This window comes from Microtus ochrogaster, assembly GCF_000317375.1.
Source record: "Microtus ochrogaster isolate Prairie Vole_2 chromosome 14 unlocalized genomic scaffold, MicOch1.0 chr14_random_3, whole genome shotgun sequence".
Lineage (NCBI taxonomy): Eukaryota > Metazoa > Chordata > Mammalia > Rodentia > Cricetidae > Microtus > Microtus ochrogaster.
Genome location: NW_004949098.1, coordinates 12,657,588 through 12,666,201, shown reverse-complemented (window position 1 = coordinate 12,666,201; position 8,614 = coordinate 12,657,588).

Genomic DNA, 8,614 nt, shown 5'->3' with positions numbered 1-8,614 from the left:
TCTCTCTGTAGCAACCTGTGAGTATACGATCCTTATCCTTTGTGGGACACTTTCTCTCTCTGTAGCAACCTGTGAGTATACGATCCTTATCCCAGCTTAAACAGCTAGTGACGATTCTCTGAATCATCAAACAGTTGCCATGTGGGCACTTTATAATTCCACCTTAATGCTACATTTATTAACTAGAACCGTGTGTGTGTGAGAGAGAGACAGACAGACAGACAGAGATGGGGAGTGGGGAACAGAGAGAGCAAGACTTTCCATTTTTCTTCCATGTTTTGAATATCACTGAACTCGGGTTTTGTTTTCAGTGTATTAAAACCTCAGGTGTTAGAAGAATGCTTAGTGGTTGTGCGCACTGGCTGCTCTCACAGGAGTCCTGGGTTCAGTTCCTAGCATCCGTTTGGCAGTTCACCACTTCTATCCGTAACTACTGTTTCAGGGGATTCAGTTCCTTCCTGCCTCTGCAGGCAATGAGTGTAATGGTACACAAGCAAAGCCGCCCACACGCATACTTAAAAAACATTTTTGGTGCTCAAACAATGTTTCTCTCTCTCTTCCCAGAAGTCCCACCTATACCTCCTGCCTAGCTATTGGCCATTCCTCTTTTTATTACACCAATTTACACTAATACATCTTCACAATAGGCACATCTAAAATCCTTAGTTAACTTCAATCCAAATGGCAAGGGAAAAAAAAACCTCATACTAAATTGCTCCCAGTAACTAACATCACGTTGCTCAAGCCTTGAACTTGCTATGTAGCTAAGGATGCCACTAGGCTCCTGACTCCACCTCTGAGTGCTGGGATTATACCATGCCCAATGTATATGATGCTGGGGATCAACTAAGGGCTTCATGAATTCTATCTAGGCAAGCACTTTCCTGACAATTTATGATAAATTGTACCCTACTTTCAAATACTAATAGAAAATAGATGCTTTCCCACTGTTTGTGGGATTATGTCATGATAAATCCATCATAAATTGAAAGTATCACAAGTAAAAGTTGGATTTCCAAGTCTAAACTACCAACACAGTACACTGTAGAAGAATGTCAGTTGTCTCTCCTCAAGACCCTTTGACTGGCAGTTCCAGCTAGATGCCCCATCCAGAATACCTTACTTTTCTAGGTTAGGAAATGCTCAAAATTTCAACTCATTTCTCTAAAGAGATAGACTTCTTTTTCATTGTCATAAAAATCAAGAAATCAAACATCAAATAGGGATCTGGGGCCATAACTCAGTCAGGAAAGTGCTTGCCTAGATAGAACTCATGAAGCCCTTAGTTGATCCCCAGCATCATATACATTGGGCATGGTATAATCCCAGCACTCAGAGGTGGAGTCAGGAGCCTAGTGGCATCCTTAGCTACATAGCAAGTTCAAGACTTGAGCAACGTGAAAAGTCTGAAAAAAAATCAAGAATAGGCAGCTACCTAGTAGTAAGACCTAGTAGCTATGGAATTTGTATTTCATAAATTTGAGAATTTAAAGTAGCAGCAGCCAGTACTGTATGCTACTGAACAAAAGCTGCACTCATTTCTTGTAGATGGGTTACACCATTGCTCACCTCTTTCTGCTCATACGTCTAGAAGATGGCTCCAGTCTACCTGTTCCTCAGAGATTCTTCCCGCATCGCCAGGTTTATATACAGCTACCTGCTGGGTGTTGTTTGTTCTCCCCAGGTCTTTCTGGGCATGCCAGGCAAGCACTCTGCCACTGAGCTCCATCCTCAGCCCTTGTTTTTTGGGGGAACAGGGTTTCATGGAGCTTGAGTTGGCCTTGAATTCATAATCACCCTCTGTTCTACACTGCCATGCCCTGGCTCTGGATTCTTTCCATGAGCTATAGTGTTCAGTTGTCTCTCTTCATCCCAGTCACCCTCTAAAAGTTCCAATCTCAGTTAATGGAGATGAGGAGGAATGTGTGTGTGAGAGAAAATGTACATGAGAGTGTAGAAATTTAGACTCAATTTCTCCAGCTTTCCAGAGCACCCTGTATTTTGGATACCATGGCCCTAGAACAGGTCTTTTAAACCTTTTTCATTCATGATCCCTTTCACCCAAGAAAATAACCTTGGATGTATAGGTATATAAAATAGCTATACAAATCAGATGTTTACTGGCAATAAAATCATAAACTCATTTAAAAACAAACCTCTATTATGCATACAGCTTTACTGTTCACTAAAGAGGAAGGCAATTTTTCACACTAGTGAGATAGGTAGGTGTGCTTAGTTTTACATAATTAAATCTTGGCTGAATATATTATGTTGATCTAGCTTACCATAGCTTCGTCCTTTAGAACTAATCAGCATTTTTATTTTTATGATTGTCAGTGCAGAAGATGCCACTTTGCATAAATATGTAATATAAAATGAAAAGCAGAAATATGTTTAGAACCATTTCAGAAATTATTCTGAAAATTATTCTATCTAATCCTATGTCAAAATTCAACAATTTTTAATAAAACTGAGTCAGCAACTAGCAATTCTTAAAATCAAACAATCTGATGCAATCCAACCCAAAGATATTTAGTAATTTTGCTAGTATACTGATATTGGTGATTACATGCTGAGAAATAAGGAAAATATTTAAAGTCTTTGCTTCCTATGGCTAGCCCAGTATGTTCTGTAAGAGCAGAATGTGTGTTTGTACTAGAAACTCTTCAATCAGTCACATACGATGGCCCTGAGTCTGAGCCGAGATGTTTCAGGCCGTGTGTGTTGGCACTGTGTGGTACCGCTGACATACAGAGCAGCCTGTGTGTTGTATGTTCAGGACAACGCTCTAGTGAAGCCACCCTGTGCAACACAGGTGAATGTCAGAAACACCTCAGATTCATCATCTGTGATTTTGTAATACCTTTTGCAAATTCAGGAAACTTTGACTGTTATCAAATTTATCCAGACCCCCACATTCATTTACTGGACCCCCATATGGGGTCACAAGCCACAGTTTTAAGAAGTTGAGGCCAGCAGTGCCCCCTGTCATACATTCCTGGTTTGCTTTCATTCGTGGTCCGCATTGTACCTTCCATGCTAGAATTTTTCTCCAGGGGGTATTTTGTTATCATCCCCTCTACCTGGTGGTATTGTTCCCACACACAAAAACACATCTTTGCTTGTTGTTGTTAAAATCCTTTATGCTAGTACAAAATTTCATATTGATTATTGCCAAGTTCTCTTAGTTTGTGTATGATGGGAGAATGGTCTCTTTACATGTTAAAATGGTGCTTGAATATGCCTTGTTGTTTTAAGTGCCTGTTGTTATTGTTGTTTTAGACAGGGTCTTACTGTGTAGCTCTAGCTGACCTGGAGCTCACTATGAGCCTCAAACTCACAGGAATCCAACTGCTTCTGCTTCCCAAGTGCTGGGATTGCTGAGTTGAACCACCACACTCAATGTATGGGTTCTGGGGATGGATCCAGGGCTCTGTGCATGTTAGCCAAGCTCTACCACTGACCTCCATCACCAGTCTCTAAAGGCTCTTATTGATAGTCTGTCTTAAAACATACTGAGGTGCCTAAGAGATGGCTCAGTAGTCAAGAACACCTACTGTTCTTGTGTTCTTGCAGAAGGCCAGCTTCAACTCCCAGCATCCCTGTTGGGCAGCCCACGGTTAACTCCAGCTCTAAGGGGATCTGACATACTCATGTGCATATATTCTCCACCATATAAATTTACATAATCTAAAATAAACCTTTAAAACCTGTTCAGTATTGATATGGAGAATATTTGACTAACTGTGTAGCCTATGAATAATGAATAACAAAGGTAACCTTAAAATTAGCACCTAAAAATATGTCAGAATTAGGCATTTGTACCTCTTCGTGGGAAGGTGGGTGGAGACAGTGTTTCTCTGTGTAGCCGTGGCTGACAAGTGGAACTTGCTTTGTAGACCAGGCTGGCCTCAAACTCATGAACATCCACCTGCCTCTGCCTCCCGAGTGCTGAGACTAAAGTTATGTGTCACCATGCCTGGCCAGCATTTGTTTCTCATTTTTTAGTATCTGCTGAACCAAAGAAGCCCCCCTCCCAGACATCCTCTAGGAACTTAGTTCTGCTCTATGTAGGTTTTGAATGAATTTGATAACCTAGCTTCCTAGTCCCTGTAGCAGGAAATATACACATAGAGTCTATGGGTGGAGGCCAGAGGCAGCTGCACCAAAGAAAGACGGCACCTTTTCTCTCCTTGAAGAACAAGAGGAGGAGGAGTTCGAGCTGATTCAGCACTAAAAACCGAGTACTAATGTTGTGAAGATGTCACTGAATCTGACAAAAGAAAATGTTTCTATTTTCTGGACAAGTTATTTGAAAGATGATGCCGTGAGAAGACAGAGTTTGTGCCTGGAGTCCTTTACAAGATGCTAATGTGACTGGAGAGATGGCTCAGAGGAAGGAGTACCAGGGTTTCAGTCCCAGCACCCACTGCTCAACAATCTCCTGTAACTCCAGCTCCAGAGGATCTGAGTCCTCTGGCCTCTTCAGGCACCTGCACACACACACACGACTAAAGGGTAATTCATGACTAGCTCAGCCAGTAATGTGTGTGCTTTGCAAGCACAAAGACCTTAGTCTTCTCTAGACCCTTGTAAAATGTGCTGGACAAGGAATTCTGTCCTTCTTATTCCAGAGAGACAGAGAAGAGGACCCCTGGAAGTCAGAAATGGATCCCTGGAACTGACTGGCCAGCCAACTGTAGCCTACTTGTAGAGGCCAGTGAAGAACCCAGGCCAGAAAAAGAAAAATGAGAGGTACCTGAGAAACTACTTCCGAGATTGTCCAGTGGCCTCTGCATCACACACACACACACACACACACCTGCACTCGCCCAGTTTATCTATAAGCCTGGTGATATAAAATTCATAAATTTCATAGAAAAACAGTGTCTATAGCATATTTGTATCCTTGCTATTGCAAAGTTCTGCAAACTCATTTGGGGGCATATCTTTCAGAATGCCTTTTTTGTTGACAAATCAGGGACTGGTGACATTCTAAGTGTCAGAACACTTGTATCTTCAGGAGGCTCATATTCGTCTTCCATATGCTCTGGTTTGTTTCCACTTCAGTCCTGAGCCAAGTGGCCAAACAGTAGGTTTCGGAAACAAACCCAGCAAGCTGACTCCTGCCTTTGTTGCCAGAGACCTGGTTGAAGGAACATCTCAAATACCAAATAGCAGTATCCTGGGCCTTTAAACTGTGTGCTCAGTTCATTTCCTAGTGCTGAATATGGTGCCCTGCGACCCATCTCAGTGAACGAAGCGGTGCCCTGCGACCCATCTCAGTGAACCAAGTGGTGCACTGTGACCCAGCTCAATAGACACTGCTTTATTTTGAATCCACCCAGCATTGTTCGATGAGGGATAAAATCGGGTGTGACTCTTCACTGTTTTCCTATTTAACACCATAGAACCTGAATGTCAGAATCGTGTGTGATGGCCACTTAGTCCAATCTTCTGCCTTAGTTTAGGTTACTAATGGCCTTGTTATATCTGGCATGCTTGTCATCTGACAAAAGACACCATACCTTCCAAAATCTGTAAACCCCCCACCTGCCAGGACTCACAGAGAAGCATGGGGTAGCTGGCAGCTCTGTGGCCTGTGGTGTTGAAGATGAACACCTCATTGGATGCTTCCCACACAACCATCTTTGGGAAGAAAAATGAGTCAGAGTTTGTCTTTTGAAAAGTGCAGGAAAATATAATCTGCTCTCCTGGAAATGAGTTTCTGTCACTCATCAAAACAGCCCCCTTTCCACCAGAATCTTTATTTCAAGAAAGCCCCATGAGCTCCTTCCTGTGCTTTCAGAGTCAAACTCCTCCCTTCACCCCGATCATCTCCAAAAGGGGGATGGGGGCCACAGGACCAGCTCCTCATTCTAGGCAGGCAGGTCCTGCTGTTCACTGTGGGAGGGCAGATCTGTAGGCTCTGCTGTGTTCTCATGGCCATGCAAAGGACCGAGGGTAATATGCCAAAACAAAAGGCAGTTTGTAGCCCAATATGCACCAGATGGAGTTGCACAGAAGGGACATTGCCGTTTTCTAGGGACTAGAAAAGCACACAGGAACCACTGGCTTGCATGCCTGTCCTAAGGAAAGGCGTGGAGTTGGAGAACATTAGTTTGAGTTTTCAGCAGAGGAGGTCATAGTAAGTATAAATTACATTGTTTACCTGAGGCTGTAATAATGCTCCTAGAGGAAGAACTTCAGGTGGGAAGTGGGAATGGTTTTTGTTGCTTTGTACAATATATTCATCACCTAACAAGAGAGATGGGACAAGGATGGAGCAAACACACAATGTTCTTGATGTCATTTTATTTAACCACTTCCAGACATGAGAAGGAAATATAGGGCCAAGGGGATGGATGACTTGGTGGGTAAAGGCAGGTTAAGAAAGACAACCCGGGTTTGGATTTGGAGAGCCCACATAACAGCCAGATGCAGCAGCGCACATTTGTGACCCCCACATTCCTATAGTCCTGAAGCCCATGGGTCAGCAAACTACAGTACACACAGAAACAAAAGAGACCCAGCCTCAGAGAAAGCCAAGAGTGAAAACTGACTTCTGACCATGTCCTGGTTCCCAACATGCACTATGGTATATTTCTTAGCTACTTCCCCATTGCTGTGAAGTGGCACCATGACCAAGGCAACATATAAAAGAAAGCATCAATTGAGGGCTTGCTTCCAGTGTTAGCTGGGTAGTTCATGACCATCGTCACACAGAGCATGGTGCCAGGCAGGCATGGCACTACACAGTAGCTGAGAACTTAGATCTCACCCACAAGCAGCAGGCAGAAAGATAGCCAGACTGGGCCTGGTGTAGGCTTTTGAAACCTCAGAGCCCATCCCCAGTGACACACTTCCTCCAATAAGGCCACACCTCCTAATCCTTCCTAAACAGTCTACCAACTGGGAACCAAACATAAAGACTTCTGGGTCTATGGGTGTTGAAATGGGAGCAGCGGGGCTGTGTCCCGCCACCCAGCCGCCCACACTGCTAGCTTTATACCCGAAATAATTACATGGAAACTGTATTCTTTTAAGCACTGCCAGGCCCATTAGTTCCAGCCTCTTATTGGCTAGCTCTTACATATTGATCTAACCCATTTCTAATATTCTTTTTAGCCCACGAGGTGTCTTGCCAGGGAAGATCTTAACCTGTGTCTGTGTCCGGTAGGAGAATCATGGCGACTCCTTGACTCAGCTTCTTTCTCCCAGCATTCTGTTCTGTTTACTCTGCCTACCTAATTTTATGTCCTATTAAAGGCCAAGGCAGTCTCTTTATTTAAACAATGAAATTAACACAAGCCAGAAGACTCTCCCCCATCATATGGGGATCATTCTTATTCCAACCATCACAGTAATGTTTGCCTGTACAGACACACAGACGCACACCAGAACAAAACCCATACCACTCCTGCTCCAAAAGAGAAGGAAAATACATTCATTTTCTCTCTTTAGTTATTCCTTTGAAAGACAATGTGTTTCCATGGAAATAGAGAAGTGGGGGTCTGGAGAGATGGCTATGACCCAGCAATTCGGAATACATATCACACTGCTCTTCCAGAAGATCCAGTCCCATTCCCAGCAGTCATGTCAGAGGCTCGAAACTGCCTGCAACTTCAGCTCAGGAGATGCAACACCCTCTTCTGGCTTCTGTAGGTAACTTGCACTCACTTATACAAATCCACACATAGACACACATGCATACACATAACTAAAAATGAATCTTAAAAATGTGAATATCAAATATACAAATCTTTAATTTATTATAAAGTCAAACCATTCATGTAACCAGATTAGAAAGAGAATAGTTTTTACCCAGAAGCCTCTTTCTGGTTCCTTCCCCATCAGTACCAAGGTGGGATGCAAAGGCAGGAGATGTTGGGCAGATGTGGGAAAGGATAAGAACCTTTCGCTCCCTAAGCTTGATATGTCTCCTGTTTGCCAGAGTTTCAGCCTAGATCAATAGAGACTGCCTTACATAACAGTTACACACAGACGTTATAATCCATGCCTAAAGCAAGACCACAAACAAGATTATTAAAAATAACTAGTAACTAGTGAACCATGCTCAGAATAAAAACATATGTAGTGGGGCTGAAGAGAAGGTACAGGAGCTAAGAGCTGTTCTTCCAGAAGACCTGAGTTTGATTTTCAGCAACCACATGATGGCTCACAACTGTCTGTCACTCTAGTCCCAGGAAACCTGATACCCTTTTCTGACCTCTCTGGGTACCAGGCATGCATGTGGTGCTCAGACCTATATGCAGGCAAAATACTTAGGAGGCAGAGGCAGGTGACTGTATGAGTTTAAGATCAGAATGCTCTACACAGTGTGTTCTAGCCAGCTAAGGCAACATAATGAAGTCCTGTCTTAAAACAAATTTTTTAAAGTGTGTGTGGGTACATTTTGATAAGCACTGTTAGGGAATTTCCCAGAATATCTGTGCAAACTAAGATGGCTGCAATATTATTAGGCAGTATAATTTTATGGGAACATCATTGTACATGTCGTCCATCACTGACTGATGTGTCATTTCTTGGCACATGACTATATTTTGAATTAATGTACCACAATTTAATTATGCATTCCACCATGATGGACATA